General features: G+C 42.9%; 1 protein-coding gene across 6 annotated transcripts in view; it reads right to left on the reverse strand.

Moving 5' to 3' along the window:
* ZNF385B (zinc finger protein 385B) overlaps window positions 1-17,560 on the reverse strand; it is a 242,038-nt gene that overhangs the window by 100,702 nt on the left and 123,776 nt on the right. The window contains exons 1-2 of one of the 6 annotated variants that reach the window (XM_045032913.1): window positions 5,053-5,168; window positions 4,285-4,352 (exon numbers count right to left, since the gene is read on the reverse strand). The exons of 4 other annotated variants lie outside the window; for them this stretch is intronic. The gene's annotated coding sequence lies outside the window, so the exon portion shown is untranslated. Of the gene's footprint in view, window positions 1-4,284; window positions 4,353-5,052; window positions 5,181-17,560 lie in introns of those variants that run through there. One more of the 6 variants, XM_045032914.1, reaches the window with a different exon arrangement.

Below are 17,560 nucleotides of genomic sequence, written 5' to 3' on the forward strand. Positions count from 1 at the left end.
CTTTCAATATTTCACAGGAAAATGAATCAATCAAGAAAAGCTTAATTTACAACTGTAACTCTTCTGGATGTTAAACAGCTTAAAATCAACAACAAATCATCCTGGACTTTGTATTGTAAATACCAAAAAGTGTCCAAACAAGTAGAATTGAGAAAGGTATTTTTACCTCTTCACCTGAAATAATCATGTTAAAATTGTTAGGTCAGAGCTGTTTGAATTAACCTTCACAGTGCCTATATCTTTATGATAATCTGTTCAAATTTTAACCTGCAGATTTTGTAACCTGTACAGTATTTCTCTCTCTCCAACTTTTGTCCTGCATGTGCTCCTGAACAATACAAATTTCAGAAGAGGAAATACTCATGCCATATACAATTTCATTTTGGCAGCCACTGTGCTGTACTGTTCCAGTTGTTTCTTCTTCAATATTTATATTTCCAAGTCAAACAAAACCAAAAAACAACATACTAATATCAGTGCATATTTATTAGTATTGGCTGTTTGTCAAGCTTAAGCAATTAAATAAATTAAGACGCATCCTTCATACATTTAGAAGCAATGTGCTGGCTGCAGTACAACTGTGATTTGCTTTTATCTGTAGGTAGCATGGAAATATTTGTCATTTGTTTCTCTACAAAGCTAATTTTGCAGACTTCTAAAACCAACAAAGCCATTTGTTCAATTAGAAAGCTGCGTGGCATGTCATAACCTAGCATATTCTACTCTGCTGCACTGGATTGCACCATTCTAAATAAACACGGTTGGCTATTAATACATGCAGTACTCTTAGGTACTATGAGCAAAATCTTGACCCTACTGAAGACAATTGGAGTTTCACCATGGACCACAATAGGTCAGGATTTCACCCTATATATTTGTGACACTTCAGCTTATTCCTAAACAAAGATTATCACATACAGAACTGGCTAGATCTTTGATCTCAGTATGGCTGCTTTGAATTGTTACAGGGCATAAAGCCAGAAAGGCAGTCAAACCAGTCAATGGAGGATTCACTCACAATAGAGGAATTCACAGGTGGTGCAACACCACCTCAATACCAGAAAAGGGGATGAGCCAAAGAAAGGAAGTGTAGCCAGGGTGTCCCTATGCTGTTGCAATTGCCCACTGCTGAAACAGCCTTTTGGGACCATAGGTAGCGGGGTTTAAATTAAACCTTCCCTGAGGCTGCACTAGCATGAGCTTGGACCAGCAACTCTGGCCCTCCTGCTTTTCTCTCCCATGCTGCAGGTTCTCCCACTCTAGACTCCTCTGGTTCAGGAAACTCCATATCAACAGGGTCCAGTTGCTACATGCAATGTCTGAGACCCCACTGTCCTCCTCATAATGTCCTGGTTTGTTCAAGCCTGTCTTCCTTAACATCTACGGGTGCCCTGAACAAACTAGGTCATCCTCCCCAGTCCTCATCTGGTTCTGGGATGCCATTTCTTTTCTGGTCATCAGATCATTGCAGGCTAACCAGCTGTGTCTTTTTCAGCTCTCTACAGTTCAGGTTCCTTTCTTTGCACAATTCTTTTAGCTGACTTTTCCCGAGCTGTAGATGCTCTTTATTTCTGTCTTTTCCTATTCCCCAAAAGAAGACAGGAAAATAAATTTTCTTATTTTTTCCTTCTACTATATATTGCTTATCACCGTCACAATCCCACCAATGTATCATAGTTACAGGGCTGCCTGAACCTCTGTCCCCTTTCTGGTCTCTCTGAGTGTACCCCATTAGGTGTCAGGCTTCTGCCTTTACTTGTCTGGGCAGGTGTGCTGGAACAATTTGTATAGAGCGGGTGCTGAAAGCCATTAAACCCAACTGTAAGCCCTGTATATTATAGAAACTACTTCAAGCCAGGAGGTGCTGCCACACCCCCAGCCACCCTAGTTCCAGCACCTATGTGTCCGGGCTGGAATTTTACAATTCTCACACACTTAGACCGGAATCTGTGCTCAAAAACCCCATCTTTGCCAACCATTTATTGTTATGCAGGTCTGAATGGATACCTACATCTCTTCCCTTTGGCAGTCTGTGACCAGGGCTATACAGAGATGAACAGCCTTCTTCAAAGTAGTAGGTTTATTTAGTAAATGGAACACAACATACAAGAAAATGATTTTAAAACAAGAAACAGGCTACTTGCATGCTTAGACTCATCCAATCATACGCTTCACTACAAACTAAGTTATATGGGCTTCCTGCTTCAGTTATAAGTGCAGAACAAATCCAACTTACATTCTTTTAGCAAACTCTAGAGTTCTTGGGACCCATCCTGGTCTCAGTTTGCCTTCACAGAAAGTCTGTTTCCCTCTCTCATGGAACAACCTTTTTTCAGAGCCCCAATCTCTTTTTGAATGCCTGATCACCCTTTACCCTATTGTTCAATGGCTTTTTCTTAGAATAGTGGCTCTCAACCTTTTCAGACTACTGTTCCCCTTTCAGGAGCCTGATTTGTCTTGAGTACTCCCAAGTTTCATTTCACTTAAAATCTTCTTGCTTACAAAAATCAGGCCTAAAAATACAAGTGTCACAGCACACTATTACTGAAAAATGGCTTACTTCCTCATTTTTACCCTATAATTATAAAACAATCAGTTGGAATGCAAAAATTGTACTTAAATTTCAGTAAATAGAGCAGTGTAAACAAGTATTGTCTGTACAAAATTTTAGTTTGTACTGACTTCGTTAGTGCTTTTTATGTAGCCTGTTGTAAAACTAGGCAAATATCTAGATGAGTTGATGTACCCCCTGCAAGACCTTTGCGTACCCCCCAGGGATGTGTGTACCCCTAGTTGAGAACCACTGTCTTAGAAGGCCTAAGTGGGAAGTCCTTCTTTTGCCTGAGACTGTTTTTTCCCCAGTTGGCCAGCCAGCCCCTCTGAGGGTACACCTTCACTGCAAATAGAAAAAGGAGTGTTCTTAACTCCAGTTACCTAACCCAAGTTCAAATAGCAGTGAAGACACAGCAATGCTGCTTTTAACTGAGGCTAGCAGCTGGTATTAATGACTATAGAGGGGGACTTGGAGTTAAACTCAACCTTATCTCTACCAAGAGTGTGCTGAAATACATTTTGGTTCCAGATGCATATTCACGACCAAGCAACAACTCATACATCACACTAGCCACTTCTCTGAAGACAGAGTCAGTTTTATCCAAAAGAACTTTGAGGCTTATCCAAATTAGACAGAACTTCCAAACCCTTTGGGATTCAGCCACAGACCTATGAATTTGATATTTTCCCCTTGCCTTTTGTTTATTTAATCATCTCAGAGTAGTGTGGCCACCCGGCCGCGGACTTCACAAAACACTTCACTTTTCCCTCTATCTAGGTTCTTATATGGCACCCATCACCCTAGTATTTGAGTACCTTTTAGAAAAATAATCTTTGTGGCAGTTTGGCACAGAGAATTGGATTTTCAACTAAATGACTATTTACACAGAATATATTTCTGATAAAAAAAAAATCTTCAATTTTTGTCAGAAAAGCCAAAAATCTGAAAACTGAAAACTTTAATTTTTTCAATGGAAAGTCAATTTTTTTTCTGAAAAAAAATTCTGACGAGCTCTACAGATAGGTTCTTTCTTACAAAAGAGGTGTTTTACTCAAGGCATAAGCAGTCTTTTGGAGGCTGGATAAAGGAGTGTCAATGCAAACCAAATATAAGTATCCTTTACTGTGTTGAAAAAAATTTTAAGATTCAGGTTCTGACAAACTTTCAAAGGGAAAATATTTTGCAGCTGGGAGCCTTAAACTGGCTGTGGACAGGAAGTGCCTCCAAGCTGAGTTTAACTCAAGTGTTATGTTTTCGCAGCACCTTGCCCCACTCAGGAGAGCAGCACCCACATTCTGCACTTACTGGCGTTTCCAGGGACACATCAAGTATAGAGCTGAGTACAGTAGAGTATTTTAGCCTGGAGGTAAAAAAAAAAAAAAAAAATACATGGAGGACTATTATGAGGTCAGTATTTACAAGCAATGTCAAAGCCATTGCTACATCTTATCTGAGATGAACTACTTCTCATCAGTCAGTTACTTTTTTCCAGATCCCTACCTCATTCAGGTGGTAGGAGAATGAGTCGAATCTGAAATGTAAAGACGTTGAGTCGAGTATCAGCTGCGTACTGATGATAATGCAGCCCAAATAACTTTGTGGGTAAAGTGCAAGACTTGGGAGTCAGGATGACTAGATTCTGTTCCTGGCTCTGACACATACTGTGTGGCCATCGACGAGGCCCTTAATCCCAGTTTTCCAATCTATTAAATGGGATTCAAAATACTCACCTCACAGTAGTGTTCAGAGACTTAACTTATTAAGTCTGTAAAGTGCTCTGAGGTCCTCAGATAAGTCACTATAGAAACAAAAAATTATTATTGCTCTAATCTTCCTCCTCTCACTGTTACTCCTTTCACCATCTTCTGCATCCCCTCTCCTCCCTATGTTATTACTCTTCCTTCTCTCAGTGTTTGGGAACATTCTCTCACCACACTGTACGACTAGCCAAATCCCCCCACATCAACTGTGAGCTATCACAGCTCCTTCTCCTATCCCAATGCTTTGAGAGGGATCGGCAGGAGTGTGTGGAGACACAGAAAGCTTCTAATAATTGTTCCAACTTTTAACAAGTGCTGGTTGTAATGTGATAAAATCACTGGAACAAGAATGACAGCAAACCATACACAGGACTGTTAGGCTACACAACAACTAAGTTAGCAACTTTCTTTAACACAGAAGGGGAAAAAAGGCAAAACTTGCTTTGATACTTCATAAATTCTGGTTCATATAACCCTTTTGTGATTCCATTGACGTCAATGGAGTTATATCAGGGATTACATTTTCCCTTGTATATTTACTGTATTTGCAGGAACATTTTTCAGGAAAAGATTGGATTAACCAATAAACAAACCCCCCCACCTTCCAAAAACAACAAAAGACAGCTATTTTAACTAAATACTTCTTTACTTTATCGTAAATTAATTTCCGATGTGTTTTATTTATATTCACAGTGGGGGGAAAATCCCTGTATGTGCTAAACACAGAGTAATGCTTACCTTAGTGTGCAAGATCATAGCCTGTGACCACTTCAGCATTATATGTGGAATTAGATTTAGAGATAAATAATTCCTTCATTTCACTGGGGTGCTTTTGTGATGTTCGGTGTGAGGAGACAGCAGGCAAGTGATAAGTCTGAACAAATCATATGCGCTGTAATTGCTGCTTAGCTCTAATTACTGTTCAGGACCGTGTTTGCAACTTGATTCCAGAGGGAGGATAGCCTACCTAATGACATCATCAGACCAAATATAACCTAAAAGACTGACAATATATATTTTAATAGTGTTTCTACAGACCGTTTTTAAGCTGTTGAAAAGTCAATTCAGTTCTTATATAGATTAAAACTTCAGTGTGCATTTTTATGGCTTGTTTTTAAAGATTTTGAAAAAACAAATGGCATTAGCCCCTAATCATGGGCATTTTAGGTGAAGTGGGAGGGGAAATTCTCTGTAATTAACACATTACAGTACTGTGTTCATCTAACATAAGAAACTGCTTCAAGTGTACAAACAAAGCACTTTTACAGCTGTAAAACAGTTCAAAACGAGTAATCAGTTGCAGTCACAGAGTTCCTGATTGAGGTACAAATCCTGCAATCAGCTCCAGGACTCTGTCTACACACAATTCATTGCAGGATCACGGCCCAAGTTATTTATAATCCTTTAGTCTCATGATGCAGCATATTTTGTTCAAGTCTAACAAAAGGCTCCAATTTATTAGATGACAATATCATGCTTTCCTCTATGCATAGGTCTTGTTCACACCAGTTTTCATGAGAAAGTGTTCAGCTTGGACTAACATGTATGGAGTTACAGAGAGAGAGAGAGATGAATTTAGTTCATTGTATTTGTTCAGAGCCATGTCCCAAAATAACTTCTCTTGTTCATATTCTCAAATTGCACACTATCCTTAGTGATAAATCACTTTCATTCCAGCTCTGAATATAGCATACCTTATCCCATGGAGATAGAAGAGAGAATTCATTTGTTTTGATAGATCCTATAGCAAAGCATGGCTAATTCTACTCCTTTACTGCCAGGACAATTAATACTGGTGTACATGTTTAAAGTGCATTAATTGTAGCTCTTAAATGTGTAAAGAGCCAAATAGAGATTATCTATAAATATACCACATGGAAGCTCCACTAAAAAGGTCAGAGATTAATGGCTGGCATAAACGGACAACCAAGAGAGAGTAATTATTTATTTTTACTATACTAGCATATAGATAACAGTCTACTGAAAGATGGAGGATTAAGGTGACAAACAAAATGGGAAGAGCTAAGCATCTGATCCTGAGAAATGCTGCGCCTGCAACTGCACCTGCAACTCCCTGAATTCAAGATGCATTGCAGATACTCAACACCTCTCAAGATCAGGCACTTAGGGCCTCTCTGCACTTGCAAGTTAGTTTGAATTAAGGTAGGTGTGAATTTAACCTGCAATAGCTATTCCAGAATAACCCAACATGTGGATACTCTTATTCCTAAATAAGGAATGTCTGATTTACCTTCATCCACTTTATGGATTACTTACTTACTCAATGTATAATGGAGACAAAGCTTTCTAATGAAAATTCCAAGGAACTCATAAAATTCCATTTAAATAACTACTACTATTGCAACATTCAGATTAATAACTCAAACAGGAAATTCCAAATCTTAAAAGTCCAACCTGAACTCTGATTCCTTTGGCAGGTACTTTAAAACTTATTTCTCATATACCAGAGGTCTATTACAGGAGTGGATGGGAGAGATTCTGTGGCCTGTAATAGGCAGGAGGTCAGACTAGATCATCATGACAGTCCCTTCTGACCTTCAAGTTTATGAGCATTACATCAGGACAGCCTCAATAGTGATATCCCTCCCACTGGGCTACAACATCAGGGTAAATCAGCCAAACACTCTAGGTCTCTTTATGCTGTAATCTTATGAACTGAAATATTATTTCCCACCATCCTCTGCACCAAAACACACACAGGTGTTGGAGGTTAAATTGAAAAGTGCTTTTTGAGATTTTTGGATGAAAGATTCCATGTAAATACGATGTATTATTATTAAAATACCAGAGTATTCTTTTATTAAATTAAAAACTACATCATCGATGCACTTTTTTTTTGATAAGCAAGACTCCAATAACAATTTATGCTTCCATATCAGAAGCGATGTTAGCAATTTACTGAACACAGATGCCAGCATGTAGTGAATATATAGGCAGACACATCAGTGTTGTTATAGAATAGCCTATACGTGTACAAAATTCATAGGTTGGTAGAGTTCAACCTCTTCACTTTTCTCCCCACATCCTCCCTCACTTGTTGCCCTATGAATAGCATTGTGGAGTGACAGGACTGCGGCTGCAGAAGTATATGTATATCCATTGAGCTCTTTGTTGCTCCTAACACCTACATGCATTTTGACAGATAGTCCTTGTGAGGATCCACAGATCTTGAACCACAGGCTTCCAGGCAACCTTCACATCCCAGTCGCCTTCCAGCGACTTGCTAGTAACTAATGTGCTGAGTTCTCGTGCCCCACCAGAGAAGCCATCGGTGTGCTGATTGGAGAAGTGCCCAGCCCCACCAATTGGTCTGGCTGTACTATTTAAGCCAGAAGGCAGCACTCGAAGTTGTCTGTGCAACTGGGTGAATATCTGGCTGGCTGCAACATTGAACCCAGGCTTCTTGTCTGACTCCTGAGCACTGCTTTCCTGACCTGCCTTGTTTGATCCCTGCCCCTGGTCTCCAACGCCAACTCTGACCCCTAGCTTGACTTCTGACCCTGGCTCCAGCTTTGACCCCGGCTTGACTCCCGCCTCCAGCTCTGATTCCCAGTTTCTGGCCTCTGATCACCACTGCAAGACTACTAGGCCTGACTTCCACTGCTCCAACCACTAGTCATGACTGCCCATGCCCCAGTCATGACAGTCCTCAAGAATAATTTTAATGTATGCCAATACATACTTCTGACTGATTGACAACAGCCTGCCATATCCTGGACAAATCTTATGGAATTATGACAAACTTTATTGAATAAATATAGCCTTACTGAATTGGATTTAATACCTTTGGGGTCCAGTGTATTACAAATAAAAGTTTATGTTGTTGTAGGATGATATGTATGATGTTGCACTCCATATATTTATGCTTATGAGTGTAAATATAATGTAACTGGAATATGCTTTATGCAAAAGGTCTCTTGTAAGGTATCATTACAAAGCTTATAAACTACTGAGTGTGTTCATCCTATTTGTATGAATATATCATTCTTGTATCTGAAGCTAGAAATATGAAGTATTACTCTGAAGTCCTATTGCAACTATGCAAAGTGTGGATCATTGATGGTGGCTTGGAATCTTGATGACTCCCATTAAACTAGGACAATTGGTTGTAAATGGCTCTGTTTACTTGTAAGCCTTCCTGTATTCGTGGGTGCCAGGCAGTGAGTAATGAAGTCTCACAGGACATGTGAACGTGTCATATGATACTGGAATCCATCTTAAACCTAGTGCTTTTCCATTTAGAAGGAAGGGTGGGAATCCAGAGAGAGACAAAGGATTTGCGCCTTGTGCGAAAGATATAAATGGGGGTGGAACAGAACAAAGAGGACTGCCAGTTGTGAGAAATCCCCTAGTTACCACCTGAGCTGGAACTAACAAGAACTGTACCAGGAGATAGGATTGGGCCCAAACTAAGAAGGAGTCTAGTCTGTGAAAGAAGCTTATTGGAACATCTCTGAGGATAAGATTTACCTATTCAGTTTCTTAAATGTAGTAGGCGGAGACATGCGTGTTTTGTTTTATTTTGCTTGGTAACTTACTTTGTTCTGTCAGTTAATACTTGAAACCACTTAAATCCTACTTTTTATACTTAATAAAATCACTTTTGTTTATTAGTAAACCCAGAGTAAGCAATTAATACCTGGGGGAGCAAACAGCTTTGCATATCTCGCTATCAGTGTTATAGAAGGTGGACAATTTATGAGTTTACCCTGTATAAGCTTTATACAGAGTAAAACAGATTTATTTGGGGTTTGGATCCCATTGGGAGCTGGGTGTCTGGGTGCTGAAGATAGGTGACTTGCTAAGCAGTTTTTGGTTAAAATGTCTGCAGCTTTGGGGGCATGGACCAGACCTGGGTCTGTGTTGCAGCAGACTAGCATGTCTGGCTCAACAATGCAGGGTTATGGAGTCCTAAGCTGACAGGGAAAACAGGCTCAGAGGTAGTTCAGTACATCAGGGTAACAGTCCCCAGGGGGACTCTGTGACCGAACCCATCACAGTGGCATAGTCAAACAGGATCTGTGCACAGCTGATTGCTTTGAGACACTGGTAATGATTTTAAGTGAGTTCTGAGTGTGGTGGCTGGAGAACAGACAAAGTGGTTACTGGTTTGTTATTTTCTGTTTATTTCAGGTGAGGGAAATAACCACAAGAAAGCAGGAAAATGACTACCAGTAAGGCAGCTACAAAACTAGAGCCAGACTGGAAGCACAGGAGAAGGCAAAGGACTGCGAGTTTCAAATGAGGCTCTAAGAAGCAGAGGCAACCAGGGAGGAAGCTGCTCACAAAAGAGCCATGGACTTAAAAGCCAAAGAAATTGAGGCACAGAAAGCTGCCCAGGAGGAGAAGGAAAGGGAGAAGCAACATGCTCAGGAGAAGGAAAGAGAGAGGCAGCTAGTCCTGGAGTTAAAAGACAGAGAAATATATGGTCCAAATTGAGACCCAGAAGCATGAACTGGCCGTAATGGAGTGGAAAAGACAGAACCCTTCAGCAGCTGGCTCCACTTTCCCAAACATCCATCAATGGGAGCAATTATGCCCACAGTATGATGAATCCAGTGATATTGCCAAATATTTCATCACCTTTGAGAGACTGTGCACTCTCCACACGATTCCTGAAGATCAAAAGATGACCACTTTGGTTACAAAATTGACTGGGAGAGCTCTGGACATATTCTATAAGATGCCTATTGCTGATGCTTCAAACTATGGTAAATTTAAGGAACTGGTTTTGAAACAGTTCCAGATTACACCTGAAACCTACAGGGTAAAATCCAGTAGTCTTAAAAGGGGATCTGGATTGAGTAATGTGGCTTATGTAAATGAAATTAGTGATTTATTAGACAAGTGGGTGAGGAAAAAGTATAACAAGCTTGGAAGAAATGTGTGATTTAGTTACTCAGGAACAGTGATGATGTAAAACAGTATTTGTGGGGCAAAAAGGTGGGTGCAGTGGGCGAACTAGCTGAGTTTGCAGACTCTCGAGAAATCACAAACTGCAATTAAACAAACCACTGGCAGAGGGGTACAGGGTTGGTGGAAAGCAGAATCAGGAGGAGGCTGGGAGTTCACCTCTCCATTCCCCAATTACTCATCCCAAGTCTGCTGTACAAGCAGAGGAGCCCAAAAGGTGCTATCAGTAAGTCCACTGAGCACCTGAGGAATAAACATCTTTGGCTGAGTGGGAAAAGGCACCAGGTAACACATGAAGCTGCAGGGTATCTCAGGCTACTGCTTCTTACCACACAGGATTTGTAAAGGTTGCTTCTACACAACAAAGCAGTGAGGACATGCATGCTGTTAAGCTGAATGGCAGAGTGCTCCAAGGTTTAAGGGATACTGGTGCAGAGATCTCTGTGGTCAGGAGGGAGCTGATCCAGGAGAAGGATTTGTTACTAGGAAAAATGGCAGAATTAGAATTAGTGGGAGGTTACAAAGTCCTTGCACCTTTAGCCAAGGTACACATGGAAACTGGGGATTTGCAGGCTGAAACAACTGTTGCAGTGGTGGCACACAATTTTGCACCGTTTCTACTGGGGAATGATTTTTTTTTATATGGCAGAATCTGTCCCAGGATTTGTTATCGGCAAGAAGGAATCTTGTGCTGAAATCCCCAGAGGGGAGGGTAAAGTCACAGGTGCTGCTGGGGAAATATGAGAGTCTCTCTAATTCCTCGGTAGCAGCAGGGATGGTTGTAACCAGTTCCTGTAGCCCCGGGGCTCAAGGCAGGTCCCTGCGGGAAGGGCTGGATAGAGCCAGCTCCTGTCCTGGGATCCTCTCCCTGGGGAAGGGGGATGTTTCAACTTGTAACAGGGAGGCCTTCCCAGCTGCTGACTGCCAGGAAGTTGCAGGTCAACAGGGGATAGGTCCTGCCCTGGGGTGCACAGAGACATGTATCCCCGAGATGGAAGTTGGGGTCCTGACAACCGCTTACGCGGGGTCCTGACAACCGCATGGTAACTTACGACTGGTGCCCATCACCCTGTTATTAGTCTCTGAAGAGAAAGCAAGAAAAGAGAAAGAGAAAGCATATGTTTAGGCAGCCTATCTTCTGCTGGGAACACCACAGTGAAGACAGGGAGCTGTTTAACCTTGAAATACCCTTGTCCAAGAGGAGAGATACGCAAGAGAGGTGACAGCCAGGGGAACCCTGCAAGTGGGTGCTTTTGCTGTACCATAGAGCAGGATTAAGTGCAGTTGCCCTGAATTGGGACAGTAGTAACAGTAGAAGTATACTTCTGAGACATACAGTACGTTGTACTGCCTTTAGTGAAAGAGTTGCTAGTGCTTAACTTATTGAGAGTCACAGTTGTTAGATGACCAAATTATTAATCTGCAAAACAAGTTGCTACCTATTGATTGTTAACAAACATTTGTTGTGGTCAAATAGTCAGAGTCGATAGGTGGCCACTTTAATTTTGTATTTTTAGAAACTATAATTGCAAAAATATTGATTTCAATCATAAGTTCAGTTTTTGCAAAATATTCTCTGTAATTAACACATTACAGTACTGGGTTCATCTAACAAACTGATTCAAGTGTACAAACAAAATTTCTGTTTGAAATATTGACATTCTCCTATAGCAGGACTGCAGGGCCCCACAATCCTAATGGATCAATAGTCCTTCATACCACTACACAGATAACTGACAAAATAAATTAACAACATACTTTTAGAAACATTTAAAAACCTATGTTAAGGACTCTTTCATTTGTGTTTTACTAATACACTAATTAAAGCTCCTTCAAAGCTATTATAGTCTGTTATTTCACTGCCCAATTGAGGATTGTTTAATATATGAGCTATTAACATGATGGTGTAAAAATATACTTCAATGGTACATTTATGATACAAGTGGGGAATCTAACAATCAGATATTTAACTTCTCAGTACCTAGATTACTAACAATAGTATTAATGGTTCCTTGGGAATAATTGCAGTCATCATTAAATCTGTTTTAAATGAGTATTTTAAACTTTCATATGTATATTATCAAGCTGATATACCACCTGCTTCAGCCTTGCTGGAAACGCTAAGTTCAAGGTATTTAAAATCTTGGGGAATGGCCATTCACTTGGGGTTACACCTGGTCTGCTGGAGACCTGCTGGCTATTGGGAGCCTGGGCAGGTCAGGATACTTGGGAGGAAGTAGTAATGACCTGAAACTGCTCCCCTAGCCTGCCCTCCTGAATTGACCAGGAGTGAGGAAGATGGGTCACATAAGTAAGTCAGGCTGAGGAAGTTCACATTTCCCATTCAGGTTTTTTTCTCCCGAGACACAGATCTTTGAGCAGGTCTCCAGCAGACCAGGTTTAACCAGCAGCCCTGTCTCATTTGTTCCTCTAGGTGCACTCCCCACCCTATCAGGGAAGCGTCCATGGTGAGCATGAGCACTGGGGAGTGTTGATGAGATGGGACGCCTGTGCATAAGTTCTCTGGTTTTGTCCACCATTGCAGGGAGGCCAATACATTCGCTGGAGGAGTTAGCATCATGAAGAAGCTGTGTCTGCTGGGTTTGTAGTTGGAGTTGAGCCAACCCTGGAGATAGCTCATGTGTAGTCTGGCATATCTGACCATGAAGGTGATGGCTGCCATGTGACCAAGAAGCTGAAGGCAGGTTCGTGCCTGTATTCTGGGGCGAACAGAGAGCGTGCATATGAGATGTGTAATAGTGAGGAATCTGTTATGTTGAAGCGAGGTTTGGTTCGAACTGAATCCAGGTGAGCTCCGATGAACTGCTGTGGAGGTATCGAGGTAGATTTTTGGAAGTTTATTTGCAGGCCTAGACTGTGGAAGAGGGAGATGGTAAAATGTGTCACTTTTAATGTCTCATCATATGAGCCGTCCTTGATAAGGCAGTCGCCAAGGTAGGGGGAAATTATAATCCTGTGCTTGCGGAGGTGGGCCACGACTATGGCTAGGGTCTTGGAGAATACTCTCGGGGCTGTGGAGAGTCCAAATGGAAGTACTCTGTATTGAAAGTAGTTGTGTCCGAGTGTGCTGGATGAATGGATGTGTGAAAATAGGCATCTTGTAGGTCAATGGCTGTGAACCAGTTCCCTTGTTCCAGTGTGGGTATTATTGTGCCCAATGTGACCATCTTGAATTTCTGTACATGCACAAATTTGTTCAGTCGGTGTAGGTCTAATATAGGTCTCCTTCCCCCACCTTTCTTTTGGGTCAGAAAGTAGTGGAAGTAGAACCCTTTACCCCGATGTTGTGTTGTACAGGTTCCACTACACCTAGTTGCAGAAAATGAGCCACTTCTATGCAAAGTAGGTGTTTGTGAGAGGGGTCCTTGAAGGGGGACAGGGAAGGGTGGACGGGCGGGAAATAAAAGGGATGGAGTAACCTAACTGAACTATTTCCAGGACCCAGCAGCCCTGTGTGATCTGTTTTCAGACATGGTGGAAAGCCTGGAGGTGGTGGCCAAATGGGCAAATAGGCAGCAGAGTCAAGGAGTGGTTGTGCAGACCCCCGATCAACACTTCAAAATTGCTGTTTGTTTCCTGATGGGTGGGAGGTAGCTGGTTGTGCATGGTTTTGTCTGCGTCTAGGAGGTCTGTTGCGGTTCCTCCCAATATCAAATGGTCTGGGCTGGGGCCAGTGATGTTGTGCACTGTGCCTCTGATAAGGTTGATACTGTTGCCTCCTGGGGAAGGATGGGTATATGCCCAGTGTGCGCAGGGCGGCTCTAGAGTCTTTCATAGTGTGAAGGACTTTTTTTTTTTTAAGAGAAAGTTTACCTTTGTCAAAGGGAAGGTCCTCCACTTTGGTCTTCAGCTCTTTGGGGACACCAGACACAGAGAGCCAGGAAGACCTGAGCATGACCACCTCAGTCACGGTAGTGTGGCCCGCTGTGTCCGCCATGCCCAGGGATGCTTTTAGCACTGTCCTGGACACCAATTGACCCTCAACAAGGACTGACTTAAAGTCCACTCTCCTGTCCTCTGGGATATGGAAGGTAAAATCAAAGAGCTTGTTGTAGTTGTTGAAGTCATAGCTTGCGAGGAGGGCCAAGTAATTTGCAGTTCTGAATTGCAAAGTGGAGAAGGTATAAACCTTGTGGCCCAGGAGGTCAAGCCATTTGAGATTCTTGTCTTCCGGGATGGGGCGCTATTGTGGATGTTTTGTCCCATGTGTCGCTGCATCCACTACAAGAGAATTTGGTTGTGGGTGGGAAAATAAGAAATCTACATCTTTAGCAGGAACATAATATTTTCGTTCAGCCTTTTTGCATGTTGGTGGTATGGAGGCAGGAGTCTGCCAGAGAGTGTCAGCTGGTTCTAGGAGGGCTTCATTTATGGGTAGCGCGATCTTTGAGGGTGCAGAGGGTTGGAGGATTTTGAGGAGTCTGTTGTGTCTCCTGGACTTCTTTGAAAGGAATGTCCTGGCTGAGTGCCACCCTCTTGAAAAGTTCCTGGAATTGCTTAAAGTCATCCACATTTTGTGGAAGCAGGAGGGCTCCCTCTGCAGCTGATGGAGAGTTAGGAGCCAGTGAGTCAGGGAAGGGTTCATAGCCCACCTCTTCAGGAGGGAGTTCAGGAGCTCTACATGTAGATGGAGCTAGAGATAGAGGCGCAGAGCAGACTTGCAATCTGGTGGAAGGGCCGCAAGGAGGAGTGGTAGCAGGAGCCGACCAAGGATACCACTGCTTTTGCGGGTGTCACAGACCATTTATAGGTACCCTGCATGGGGTCTGCATCTGCTGTGGGGGCATTGGGCAGGCTCAGTGCCGACAAGGGTGGAACGCGCTGCCGGTACCGGGTCTATCTTTGGTGCCAACGGGACCGGTGCTGAGGAGAGCTTCCCACTGTTGCACTCCGCATGAGCTGCGGCTGAGGTGCTGGTGTGGTTGGAGGTGCCTGCTTTTGCCGCTGTCAGCACCGAGGGTAAAGATCTCGCAGGAGACCCTTTACCCTTTTGAAAGTCTCTATGCGGAGACATTGGGGCTTCCTGCCTCTTCACTCAAGAGGGTGAAGCCGCGCTCCCAATTGGTTCTGACCTGGCAGGGGAACTTGAGGGAGAGGGTTTACTTGTGCCCATCTCCATAGGTGGCTGCAGAGATTTCTCCATCAGGAGCATTTTTAGCCACAAGTCCCTGTCACGACGAGCCCTGGTTTTCAGGCTGGTACAATGAATACACTCAGCAGGGATGTGTGTCTCACCGAGGCACTTCACACAGTGTGAGTGTCCATCAGACCGCAGAATAGGCTCCTTACAGGAGTCGCATTTCTTAAAGCCTGGGGACCCCAGCATCATTGAAGTATGATTTCATGGGGAGAGCCTCTCAACGGGAGATGAACGTGAGGGAATTTTTGTTTTAAAACTAACAAACTATTCTAAAGGATGGGAGAGAACTGGGATATTTCTGTCTAACTAAGTGTATTTCTTTCTACTTATTTCCTTCAGTGACCAGGGAAGAGGTTCAGCACTGCCCCAAGTCCTGTCTTCAGCCAAGGACGGTTGAGAAGGAACTTGAGGGCAGTGCGGGACGCGCGCGCTCAGGCAGACCCTAACGATGCTGCGAGACAGCAGCTGAGTGCGTGCATCCCGACCAGGCCCTGCTATCAAAGATCTCTGATCAACAGCGCCAGGATGCACCATCACCTGCTGTGGAGCACCCACTGGGACAGCACTCGAAGAAGACTGATTACTTTGACATTCACAACCACTTCTATAAAGGCTTCCTAAAGGTTGGGCACTTTGCTTTTATACTTCAGATTTGTCTTCTGTGTAACTTAGCAAGAAAACTGCTAGTTTCTTGTGAAGTCCAAAACCCAAGCAAATAAGCCAACTTTACTACAAACACTGTTTACTCTATATTTCACTTTTTTCTTTTAAAATTTTGTTTCTCAAAGCTGTTCCGCTGAGAGATCCAACTCCAAGCTTTCCTCATTGCTGTTATTGTCCAAGAAAAGTGAGTCTAGAGGCCAACTGGACAGGGCCCCACTAAGCTAGATACTGTACAGACATAGTAAATGACAATCCTTGCCCCAAATAGCTGGCAGTCTAAGAGCGAATTGAATACTAATGATTATGGGGGAAAATTCTACTCACAAAAATCAATGTCAATAAGTGGGATTTAGCTTTTTTCCTTCTACAGTGGCACAAATGTTTCATTTTTCTTAAGTGCAACACCGTTTGACAAATGAAGACAGCTTTCCACTTATAATGAAAACTAATCAGACTTCGTTAATGAAAACAGTAATGTGACAGTTACTATGTGCCTTCATGAAATTCTGCAATGTGAGATTTGAGTAAGTGCACTGAATATGCTTATATCAACTTTTTCCACAAGAAAAAGATCACACATTCAATGTGCATACAAGATTTCTGTACACATTCCCTTGTCTGACCAGCCAACATCTTGATAGATGAAAGGAAAAACAACAAAGTCCGTCAGTCAATGGTGCTTGACAGTAGTGTGGCAGAACAGCCCAATGCACAAGCAGCAGACATTCCCACAGTAGCTACAGGTTCACTTGCCAGATGGAGGCTGGAACACACATTGTTTCCTGGATCTCCTGTGGGCCTCAGCCTGGGCTCTCTGATGGCTCTCTGTGATGACTGCACCAGCCCTGACTGGACTTCTCCAGACTGAGCGGTTGTGGGCAGGGTTCTCCCACTTGTCAGTGGCAATGCAGAATTTCCTGAGACCTGGCCACTGTATCACAGCTTTGGCCTTCCTCTGCATCACAGGTAGTTCTTGAGTTGGCCATAGAGCAGAGTCTTCGGCAGACGATCTTGAGGCATATGCTCCACTTGTCCCCGTCAGCGAAGCCTGCGAGTGTGCAGCACAGTCTGCAGAGACTGTAGGCTGGTTCTCTCAAGAAGCTTGTTGTTAGTGATCCATTAGTCCCAAGTGACTCTCAGGATTTTGCTGACACAGCAAAGGTGGAAGCTATTCAATCTCCACACCTGTTTGGAGTACGTGACCCAGTTTTCACAGCTGTAAAGGAGAATCCTGAGGACACAAGCCTGATAAACAGACACCTTTGTGTTCAGGGTTAGCAGCTTGTTGTTCCAGACCAGTGAGGTAAGTTTGCCAAAGGTGAAAGAGGCTTTGCTGATTCTCACGCCAAGTTCTCTATCAAGGCTAAGTCAGCTGGTTAACGTTAAGACAAGGCAGTCCAGAGCTTCATTACTGACTTAGATTTTAGGTGGGATGTTGATGCCCTGTGACATGACAACTGTTTTCTTGATACTGATTACCATGGCGAA

Source organism: Mauremys mutica, chromosome 10 (genome assembly GCF_020497125.1).
Source record: "Mauremys mutica isolate MM-2020 ecotype Southern chromosome 10, ASM2049712v1, whole genome shotgun sequence".
NCBI classification, from domain to species: domain Eukaryota; kingdom Metazoa; phylum Chordata; order Testudines; family Geoemydidae; genus Mauremys; species Mauremys mutica.